This window comes from Calliphora vicina, chromosome 2, assembly GCF_958450345.1.
Source record: "Calliphora vicina chromosome 2, idCalVici1.1, whole genome shotgun sequence".
Lineage (NCBI taxonomy): Eukaryota > Metazoa > Arthropoda > Insecta > Diptera > Calliphoridae > Calliphora > Calliphora vicina.
The window spans coordinates 61,664,547-61,677,523 of NC_088781.1; positions in this window are offsets into that span (position 1 = coordinate 61,664,547).

Sequence of the window (12,977 nt, forward strand, 5' to 3'; positions counted from 1 at the left end):
TCAATTGATTTAAAAATATTTCTGAGCAACTTTTTAAATCACCCATGATGACACTTTATTCTAATTTAAAAAATCAATGAAAGAATGAATTAAAATTCCTTTCCTTTTAATTGTCGATGAATTCATTCAAATTTTAATTCAATTCTTTTTTTTTGATGAAACGAATGCATTTTTAATTCATGATGAATTTTCGGCAAAATTAATTTATTTATCAAAAAGTTGTTATTCATTTACATTTTCTTAATTCATGGTGAATTAAAAATCAAATATGAATCACTCATTTACAGCTCTGCTCTCTACTAAACAAGAAGACTCTTAATTTCCCACATACCCTGGCAAGAAACATACCACAGATGGTTGTTAAACACGATTTCTTAAACAATATTGCTGCACACCCTAAAATTATACAGAAGCTTTTGGAAGCACAAATGAATGTTATATTTATTAACCTAAAGTTAAAATTTTCCTAGACAATATATTAAGAAAAGCTCTAACACCATTAGTTTTGGTTATTTTGTAGAGAAATGCTTTGATAATATTTAATTCAACCACCATTAAAGCTTTTTTATGTTAAGGATAACTTTAAAAGTTCTAAAAATAAATTTAATTCTGAAGGAGACATCTGTGTTTAAAACAATATTTAGTAAAATAAAGATGTGTTTTTATTTTGTCTGAAAATCACCATTTGGAACATTATACATAGATAGCTTGAACTTTGATAATAAAAATTAGAGGAGATTTTTTCAAGGATATATTAATTAAGAGAGTTAACATTTCTATAAATGCAAGTGAAGAAAAATACTGTAGAAATATTATTTCGGGTTTACAGACAATTTTCGGAGTACTCGGAAATGTAATTTATTATGTTATTTTTTGTAAATCCTGCCACAATCATATACTGTGTATATTAAATGAAAGAAGTGACGAAGTTCTTTTCGGTACATTGCAAGTTTTATGTTATTTTCCAAGCAAAGCGATTATAAATTCTTCGAAATCTGTTATTCAATCGCATGTGTTGGCAGAAAGGGCATGTTGAGTAGATAATTTTTGTAGAATAAACTTATAGTCCACCTGGTCTGAATTTTTTTATAGTGGGTCAAACTTTTAATTTTTTGGTCATTATATTGAATGAAAAAAATGTCTAATGTAAATGTCTGAGAGAATTCTTATTGTCAGAGTTATATACTGAAATTTTATGAGGATAATTTTTGTGGAAGATCTTAACCATCTAGCTCCTGTCTTTCAAAAAGGACATTTAAGGATTGAAATATGGGGTCACCAAAGACACCAAAGTTGTAAATAAAACACTTTACGCTTAATTAGCAAAATTACACGCCACCTCGGATCTCACATTTTTTTAAAAAAATACCAAAAGTCCAAGTATGATACGAATGAGCTGAAATTAATATATAATTAGTTCTTAAGAAGACCTACAAAAAATGTCCATACATATGTAAGTTATCTCTTTTAGTTCAAAAGAATTCTGCTCGAATTTTTTAAATATTTTAGATATTGCGGGCCTACGGAGGGTCGAATTTTTTTAAATATCAGCTAAATTTGCTATAAAATTCTGAACTAAATCAAAACAACTTGCTACCAGTTATATCGTACCTATAAAAAGTTGGAAAATGTAAATTTTTTTACATCTTTTCCCAAAAAAGTCCCTATATTTTTATATTTGTAGAAACAAAATTTCTTCGGGACGTTATGAAATTTATATATAATCCGAAAGGATAACTTAATACAAAGCGTGTGAAGTAAACCTTAGATTTGAATAAAACTTCGAAAAATGCAAACAACCGATCCTCGAAGAAGCTCCACCTTTGTATAACCCTGTATCTTGTTTAAATACATTCAAAGCAATTTTACTCGAAGAAGCTCCACTCGAAGAGGCTCCACTTTTGTATAACCCTGTATCTTGTTTAAATACATACAAAGCAATTTTACTATTACACGGTAAATAACGTCTCAGTAGGCACTTTTCTAAAAAAACATAGTTTTTGGAACACATGTTCCCCGCTTTAGGGTTTTAGGTATTTAGAAATATAAAAATGTCAAAAATTATAATGCCATTGATTTGAGATAATTTGGATGTACATTATTTCCAAATTTTGTTAAAATATCTTTAACAGTTAAAATGTTACATTTATTAAAATTTTATATTTTGGTTAATGGAAAATACATATATTATATTTTTTTAGTTTCTAAGGTAACTGATATCCAAACATTAACTGTTAATCTTCAAGTCACATGGTTTTCACCAATACCAACTTCTTATACAAAAAGCTTATATTTATTTATCAGGAGCTCCACAAACCTTGCTCCCTTAAAAAATACGGCCATTTTTACATGTTCCAAATTTGGATGAGTGTAACATTTTACAGGGTTGAGATAACTGTTAGCAAGTTGTTTTGGTTTAATTCAGAATTTTATAGCAAATATAGCTGATATTTAAAAAAATAAGCAATATCTGAAAAACATAAAAAAAATCGAGCTGAAAATATATAAATAAACCTAAATATCTCTTGAACTAAAAGAGATAACTTACATATGTATGAATATGTTTTCTAGATCTTCTTAAGAACTATTTATATACTATTTCAGCTCAGTTGGATCATAGGTAGATTTTTGGTGTTTTTTTAAAAAAAATTTGAATAATTTTGCTAATTAAGCGTAAAGAGCATTATTTATAACTAGTATATTTTCGTGGAATATTTTAATCCTTAAATGTTCTTTTACAAAGGACTTTTGTTGATGTTCTCGAAAAATGGTCTAAGTGTAATTACCAAATTAAATGTTGAAAAAAAATCCAATTATGAAAAGTTTTTGTATTTCATTTAACCATAATATTATGTTTAAATATAAAAATTATTACTAAATAACCAACAAATTAAAAATTTCCTCAAAATAAAGCTTGGTTTGTTTTAGGTTTTCTCCCAAAATTGTTTGGGTCTTTTGATGAACTTTGGCAGCTGAAACATTTTCGATGAAAGTTTTTTTTTATTTTATTTGTAATATTTTGTTATGTATCATATCATTATATGATGCATATAACGCAATATTTGTCATGTCCAAACTTCCCATGTTGAAAAGTTGAGATTTACATAACCTTTAATCCGTTTATATATTGCGTTTCAATCGGCTCAGTAGTTTGGAACTTATAATAACAAATTGAAGCAAAAAATTATTTTTAACTACTCAATTTTCTGCATATCAAACAAAACACTCAAATTTTGTGAAAATGAGCTAAGTGAATTCGCTCATTTAAAATAAATACGAAAAGAATCAATCGAATTTTATGATCGATATCTCATTTTTATCCTACACAGAAAAAACTAAAATTCAAATCCAATTACTAAATTCATAAAGTTAATTAAATATTTTATTGAAATGGAAAATCAAACACTACAAAATCAAACACTACAATTTGCAAATTGAATAAAATTTTTTTTCTTATTTAAATATTATTACTATTAATAAAACATGTTATTTGAAATTCCGCACAAATGTCAAACAATATTCTTAAAAAATTCAGAAAAATAAATAATTGGTTTTGAATGGATATTCGAACAATATTTTCTATTAAAAAAAATTTATTTAAATTTAAAATTCAGAATTAATAAATAAGTATTTTAATTAAATATTGTATAACATAAACAATATTTTCTGTTATACACAATATTTTCTATAGAAATATTTTCTATTGAAAACACTGTTATACACAATATTTTCTATGAAAAATACTGTTATACACAATATTTTCTGTAGAAAATAATGTTATATACAATATTTTCTATTGTAAATACTGTTATACACAATATTTTCTATTGAAAACACTGTTATACACAATATTTTCTATGGAAAATATTATTATACACCATATTGTCTTTGAAAAATAAGTTATAGAAAAAGTTTTCTGTAGAAAACTCTGTTATACACAATATTTTCTATAGAAAATACTGTTATACACAATATTTTCTATAGAAAATACTGTTATACACAATGTTTTCTGTAGAAAATACTGTTGTACACAATATTTTCTATTGAAAATACTGTTATACACAATATTTTCTATTGAAAATACTATTATACACCATATTGTCTTTGAAAAATACTGTTATATAAAAAGTTTTCTGTAGAAAACTCTGTTATACACAATATTTTCTGTAGAAAACTCTGTTATACACAATATTTTCTATAGAAAATACTGTTATACACAATATTTTCAATAGAAAATACTATTATACACAATATTTTCTATAGAAAATTCTGTTATACATAATATTTTCTATGGAAAAAACTAATATTTTTTATTGAAAATACTTTTATACACAATATTTTCTATTGAAAATACTGTTATACACAATGTTTTCTGTAGAAAATACTGTTATACACAATATTTTCTATTGAAAATACTGTTATACACAATATTTTCTATGGACAATACTATTATACACCATATTGCCTTTGAAAAATACTGTTATACATAATATTTTCTATAGAAAATACTGTTATAAACAATATTTTCTATATAAAATACTGTTATACACAATATTTTCTATAGAAAATCCTATTACACATAATATTTTCTATGGAAAAACCTGTTATACACAATATTTTCTATTGAAAATACTGTTATACACAATATTTTCTATGAAAAATACTCTTATACACAATATTTTCTATGGAAAATACTCTTATACACAATATTTTCTATTGAAAATACTATTATACACAATGTTTTCTGTAGAAAATGCTGTTGTACACAATTTTTTCTGTAGAAAATACTGTTGTACACAATGTTTTCTATTAAAAATACTGTTATACACAATATTTTCTATGGATAATACTATTATACACCATAGTTTTTTTGAAAAATACTGTTATACACAATGTTTTCTGAAGAAAATTCTGTTATACACAATATTTTCTATGGAAAATACTGTTATACACAATGTTTTCTGTAGAAAATTCTGTTATACACAATGTTATTTTCTATTGAAAATACTGTTATATACAATATTCTCTGTAGAATGTAGGTTTTTATTTAACTGATGCATGTTTATTTTAACAACATAGTATCTTAGTATTAATCCTTTAGAGCTCCACATCAAACTTATACAATTTTTAAGAAAATGTGGGATTTATAAAATTTTATAAAAGGTAAAGCCGCGAATATAATTATAAAATTTTAATTTTACAAATATATTTTTGGTGATTTTTTTAAATTTAGACGGCTCGAGGCGACCAATTTTGGGCTGTCCACTTGCCAGTATTCCCACTACAATCCCATATAAATTCAGTTCAAAACTCCTCGGCACTGACTTCGTTAAATTTAATTAAGATATCTTTTATCGTTCACGAGCTGCTAAATTATTTCCAAAATTAAATGTTTCTGAACCATCAAATCTTATATACGAGTATTATACATACATACCATTCATACACACATTTATATCGCAATTTATTTTTCCATACAATTTTAAAAATTTATAAATTTTTTTCCGCAAATTTAGTGGTTTTAAAAATTTATGACAATAAAGATATTTATAATATAACGATTTTGCTATGGAAATCAGTTTATGAATTTTTCTATTTTGGTTTTAATTTTGTATGTTTAATTATTAATTGCCAAACATTTGTTATAATTGCCGGTCATGCATAAAAGCTGCTTTTATTTAGTTTGTTTTTCCTAATTTCAGTTACAAAATATTTATGTAGTAGACTCCATGTGGATAAATTGCATATGGTCACGTAATAAAAATTATTACAACATTAAAAAAATTACAAAACATAACAAAGGATTACGAATATTACATTAACTATAAACTGTTGGAGGCCACTTGAATATTTTTGTGTGGGATGGAAAAAGAGCGTGAGCGCAGATTTTCTAAATAAATATCCCCTAAAAATAGTACATATTTATGCAATGTAGTATTCGTTAGAACAAGTGCTGTTTAATTAATAGGGATTTGTAACTCTTATTTGCTGGTTATATAAATTATTACCAAATTTAAATAAAACATTTCATAGTCTACAATGATGTTTTTGCAGTATTGGCAACATTTAGGGTATATTATCCAAAATCAAGTATGAGAAAAATACTTAATACTTCATACCCCAAATCGAAAATATTGTATACAACTTAATATGAAAATAAGTAATGTCGAATAATCACGTAAGTGCTAAAAAGAAATAGTAATTAAGTGCAACAACCAGCTACTTACAGGGATTTTAATAGTTTAACTCTATTTGGCAAGTTCTCAAAACTAAAGCAATTTCATTCAATTTAAGTTACTTTAACATTTCGTATTCAAATTCAAAGTAAGTATGATAATTTTTTATGTTACATTTTTTTTGTATTCATATGAACAACACAGAAATATCGCAGTCTCATCTTCATGTAGTCATAATAAAATACAAACAGATATAAACATAAAAGGGACCAGAATGCAAATCCATTATCTTAACCACATTACCATATGCAAATGAATGTGATGAAGACCACTTCCTATTCATAAATACTATTCCACACTCTCTCTCTTTTGTACAGCAATAGCAACTGAAATAAAGTTATGTTTTACTAACTTTTTCATTCCCAAAGCTGTTTGTTTAACAAATCAGCGCACAGTAGTCTAAATAGATTATATGGAATTTATCTACTTAATACTCGTTTCTTGGAAGGACTGTTAGCAGTTAAGATGAATTTGCTTTTAAACGTTAAATGTATTTTACTAAAGCCATAAGATGAATCGGTATAATAGAAAAAACTTAATATATTTATTTTATTAAGTAATACCAAAAAAAAATTTTTTTCTAAAGTCTTTGTGGTTCGCTCCATGACCAGCATTTGAAATATTTATTTTATACATATGATTGGAACTGTAGCCTTTCATACAGATCTAATTCAAATAAAAAACTTTACTTTTAAAATAAATATCCTTTTGGTCGTAAGCAGTATTTTTCCGAACATGAGTCCTTTGGCACTTCGTTTGTGTAAGGTAATGCGCAGCACATATTGGCTTTTTACATTTGATGCAGTTCTTTTCCTTTAGACTTTCTGTAGCCCATGCAGCAACCACCCCTTTTGCTTGATGCGCCCTGTAACATTCCGTGATTTTCGGATAAGAAACTTCCGATCATCTTAAAATTAGGTTGCATGATTTGGGTAGATATACAACTTATTTATGTTGAATTTTAATTGGCTATCGACATTTTTAATAGATTTATGCTCTTTAAAGATATTTTATGAAGTGAACCTTATATGGGAGCTATGACCAATTATTGACCGATCGCCATTCAATTAGGTTCAGTCATTTCTATATGTATGAAACATACATATTTCTGTTGAATTTTGTGTGAATACCAATATTTTTAATAGATTTATGCTCGTTAAAGTGATTTTCGGAAGTGGGTCTTATATGGGAGCTACGAATAATTATCGACCGATCGTCAGACAATTTGTTGTCATTTTTTGCATATACATTAGGGTGGCCCTTAATAAACGAAAGTTGGATTTTGGCAATTCTCACCCTCCAGTTTGGTGAACATTAGTAAAAAAATCATCCTGAAAAAATTTTACGTAAATCGGTTGGGGATAAGACGTGCCGCAAGCCCTCTGAAGTTTTGAGATGCATTTACAAGGGGAAAAAATGCATTTTTTTCAGTTTTTGTAAAAATTTTGCCATTAAAAAATTACTTTTGCAATTTAAATTAAAAGAATCGAAATGTGTACGTAATTGTCGTTCTAATGAGACATAAAAAACAGAAATTGGTCAAAAAATGTTAAAGTTATTAAAAATTCGCCAAACGTGTCTCAGGCCACTAGAACAAGAATTGTAGGAACAAAATTAACATATTTTGAGAAATATTAAAATAAAAGCTCATTTTTACTTAAAATATGTCCATATTTACTTGTATATGAGTTTTTGTCTTCGTGGGATACCGTTAACCTATTCTTAGGTATGAACAAAAAAATAAAATTTTTTTAACGGCAGTTTCAAAATTCCATTTTCAAATTTTTAAAAATTTTGTTAAACAAATTTCAGAATTTTTTCATCATCTCATTGGGATTTATTAAGAATGTAATAGGGAATAAAAATGTGAACAAATTATGAAAATATCTCTTATAGCTTTTCTGTACCTGCGATTTAAATTTTGAAATTTTCGAGAAAAACCAATTATTTGGCAATTTTTAGGCCAATGAGCTCCATTTCCTTACTCTTATGAATTTTAAGCCAAATGAAAAATAATTTATTCCAAAATTAAATAATTATTTTTCATTTCAGGAAGTTGTTTGCTTCTCCTGTAAAATTTTTAAAACTTTTTTGATTTTATATGACGATATGTTCAATAATAATATAAATTGAATTCAAATTGTATATAAATCTCTCAAAATATTTCTTAGCAACTTTGTTTGATATTTATTAAAAATATTCATCACAATTGGACAAATCGATTGACATTTCCACTAAGCACAAATGATAAGTGCGATAAAAACAATTGATATAATTCCCTCCTGCTTCACTGCTTCTGAATTTTACCCAAAAGGCCATTCTGCAAGAATTACTTGTTAAAATGATTAAATTTGTCATTTTACGTAATTTCTGACATCTTTAAATTAATCAAATTATTTCTCTGTATCATATGCATCCTTATACTTTTATAATTTGTGTGTAATAAGCCAATTCATGTATATTTTTACCACACACAAACTTTCACATAAGACATTATAGGCCGAGGCTTTTCTCACTCCAAAGACAATGAAATCAGTCTTCAGCATTGAAAATTCATGTAATGAATGCAAACCAAAGAATAAATAGTATGTATTTATTGTCTGTCCTAATCCTCTTATAACATCACAAACATTACAACAATTTAAACGATGATGAAGCTCTTTGTACGTTTTACAAATTCAAGGAAAAATCAAACAACAAATCCCAGTCAACTTAATTAGAATTTGCATAAAAATTTACATAAAATTTAGTTTTTGTAATTTTACGGTTAAAATCTTAAATTTATGTGTTTATTTAGCATGAATACCAGATGACCTTTTGTGGTGGAATTATTTTAAATGTGAGAGTGGTTGTGTATTTGATATTCTGCCCACTTTAACCTCATTGTTAAAGTTCATGTGCTATTTTTATGACACAAAAGGTAGTTTATTTTAAATTTTGTAGGATATCCGTAAAAATACATCCTGCGAGGTGTTAATGAACTTTATATTGTACTCTTGAGAAAATAATAAAAAAATGTCAACATAATTTGCCCATTACTGGTAAATGTGAGTATTATAGTTTGCAGCATTTTCTATTTAATACTTGTAATGATCTCATTTAATAACACAGATAGCAATCCAAAGGCAGGGGGTTTGTAAAAAAATCATTGCTTTGGAGTGGCAGAATATACGTTACTAATCAAAAAATATGAAACTACAAGACAGTTATGTTTATTGAGGCTCCTGTTATATTGAATTCCTCCCAACTCTGGTATAAGTTGGATTTTGGTTTTGCTTAAAAATGTCACCATTAAATCCGAACATTTCTCAGGATATTATGACTTTTTGACACTATATTCTACAAGGACATGTTTTTGTATGACGTCCTTCTTTTGATGTTCATGGACATTATGACACCACACCTCTTCAACATGCTTCGCGCTGTAAATCTGCTAAACACATATAACCAGGATAGTCACACATTTGTGTGACTTCCGACCTTCAATATCTCAAATGGGAACACGTAATTTATAGTAGGCTAGGCTCCATGGGCATTCAATCTTCAAGCAGCTCTAATTATCCCGTTGTGATACCCAAAATTAAGCCGTAGGTATCTTATTCGACAGTTGTTTCCAAATTGAACAAAACAGATTCTCTGATGAAGGAAGGGATGAGTCGCAGCTTCAACCTCGATAACAGAATAGGAAGATACTGTCTTCTCCTCTTCTTCAATATTACAGCTTCTGAAGTAATCATTGAATCGTAGGCCCATTCTCTTAGCATGTGTTCCAATTATACATTATCCTGTAATGATAGAAACAATTAGCCTTGTTTTCTCACGACGGAATCCTATAAGTAGATTCGTCCTGTCGGCATCATATAAGGGCCAGGTTGACCTAGCAATAACACAGGCAGATTCATTTGTCCACCTGTCCTGTGCAATATCATAGTTTCTGCTAAATAATCGCCTTGCAATTCATTGACGATCTCCCCATTTATCATCGCTCCCATTCTGGCCAAATCGTCTGCTATACAATTACCCTGATTATCACCATGTCCACAGATTTATAGTAATTTTAGAAATTCGTTTAGTAAATAAAGACGATTTATCTACCTATCGTTCATTCCATTATTTGGTAATTTTCATGTCTAATTTCACTGGCCTAATTCTACAGTCAAGAAAAATTTGCTAACTTTATCTGTAATGTAGTTGAGGCTTAAAAATCCTAATGCCATCGTATCTGTTTCATACTGCATGTCTAATCATCCCATTTGTTGTTCATGTACACTCTTTTGTTTTTGTTGTTGTTGTTTTATTTAAAACAATTTATAGTAATGACAGAAAAGTGTGCGTGTTCTACTGTCTATGACGTTTGAGGGAGTCCATATATATGAGAAAAATCAAAAATTTTGTAGAATTGTTAAAACCGAATTCAGATGGCTTGTATTTCTTTGGGTTTCCAAAATAAATAAAATCGGTAACACATATTGGTAGACCATAGAAAAAAATCTATGAATCCGAATCGTAATTTAATAATCTTTTTCTTTTTTTTCTTTCTCACTGTCATTTAAATGTCGAAATTTTAAAAATATGCTTTGGAACTTACAAGAGTTTATCAATAATTTGTACTAACAGTTTCTAACTTACAGATTAAATCCAACATAAATTAGAGTCAATAGATTTTGGAAATTTGTATGGCCTAAATAAAACATCAGTCTGGGAAGAGGAAAGGCTACCTCCAACTTGGAAGAATGGCATCATAGTTAATTTACCGAAAAGTGCCGACTTGATAGATTGCAACAACTAGAGAGGAATTACTCTGCTTAACACCATATACAAGATACTAGCAGCCAAAATACAGGGAAGGATTCAAATTAAAATGTAGAACATTCTACGTGATGAACAGTCAGGTTTCCAGCCAAACAGGAGCTGCGTAGACCAGGCCAACACTCTACGCATTATCATAGAACAATATCTGGAATGGCGTACTACCCTCTACCTACTGTTTGTAGATTTCAAGAAATTCTACGAAACCATCAGACGGATTGCCAAATGGAAAGCATTAAGAAGAAAAGGAGTACCTCAGAAAATTACAAGAATTATCAGAAATATGTACGATGATGCAGAACTATCAGTTCTTCACAACCGGAATATAAGTCAACCATTTTACACAAACATTTAAGTCAACCAAGTAGACCACCTCTGCTATTCACTGTAGTGCTGGATGACATCATGAGCGAAGTCTGTTCAGAGAGTAAAGGTAAAAGATATGGAAAGATTAGCACACAATGTTGGACTTGAGATAAATGTCAAGAAAACCAAAGCAAAGTACACTGTTAGTACTGATAACATCATGCTACAAAGCCAACCAGTGGAATACGTAGAAAGCTAGTAGAAACCAGTATGGATAAACTAACAAATACTCAGACGAACCAAGCTTAGAAACTTGGTTAGTATCGAACAGCATCACGCAAAGACTACAGGTATTCATCAAAAAGTGCTTCAGAATCATATGCAGAATAATGTAGCCTAACAACATCAGCAACTCCGATCGCTGGAACCTTACCAACGAGGACCCCATACTAATACAAATAGAACGTAGAAAATGTAGGTGGATCGGCCATTATATCAGAAAGAATCCTGACAGTATAACGTGAATGGCACTAGAGTGGAACTCTTAAATCTCAAGAAGCCGTGGTCGGCCAAAGAATACATGGAGAAGACAAAACAACTGAAACAAATCGGGTAAGATGGAGATGCTTTATGTAAGCCATATGATCCCAAGAGGAGTAAGGGAGAAAAAATGTATATGGGTGATTTATTGTCAAGTGAACCAACTTTTGAAATCGACCGAGACGAAATTTGCACCAAGGTTAGTTCTATTGGATAGTAATTCAGATGCAATTTTTCAACAAGATCGGTTTAGAACTTCAGTTAGATGTTGTCAAAATTTGACTTTTTTGGCCAAGCAGATATTTTTTCACATCCATGTAATTAATTACCTATTGTTCTTAGCTAAATGTGTACCAAACAGTTTAGATAGCAATTTCTTCAATCTTTCGAAAAAAAGAAAGCTGAGGTATTTTCCTTGAATACCTATTTGGTCGCTTAGTGTTACGAAATAATCTTTGCAAAATCAAAAACTTTGTTGGATTTTTTTTTTCAAAATGGACCTTTTTTTAATTTTTTTTCAAAATCAAGCTCACATGTCTTCCTTGAAGACATTTTTTGTCGCTTATTGAAATGCGAGGTAGATATCTATCAAAATAAATATTTTGTAAATAGATATCCCACTAAGCGACCTAATAGGTTTTAAGGGAAAATTAGTTAGCTGGCTGAAATTTTCCACAAATGGTATCTGCTGACAAAGTTTGCTTTTTATACCCTACACCACCATAGTGGGGAGGGTATTATGCGTTTGTGCAGATGTTTATAACGCCAAAAATATTGGTCTAACACCCACCTCAAAGTATACCGATCGACTTAGAATCACTTTCTGAGTCGATTAAACGATGTCCGTCCGTCCGTCTGGTCGGCTGGCTGGCTGTCCATGTAAACCTTGTGCGCAGAGTACAGGTCGCAATTTTGAAGGACCAAGGACCAAGCCTATTGAAACTGGTTGAAATGGGTCCATTATTTCACCTAGCCCCCATACAAATGTCCTCCAGAAATTGGACTTTATCGGTCATAAATGTTTAATTTATACATGTATCTCCACGAAATTCGCTCCAAATAAGATTTATATATACAAAATTCATG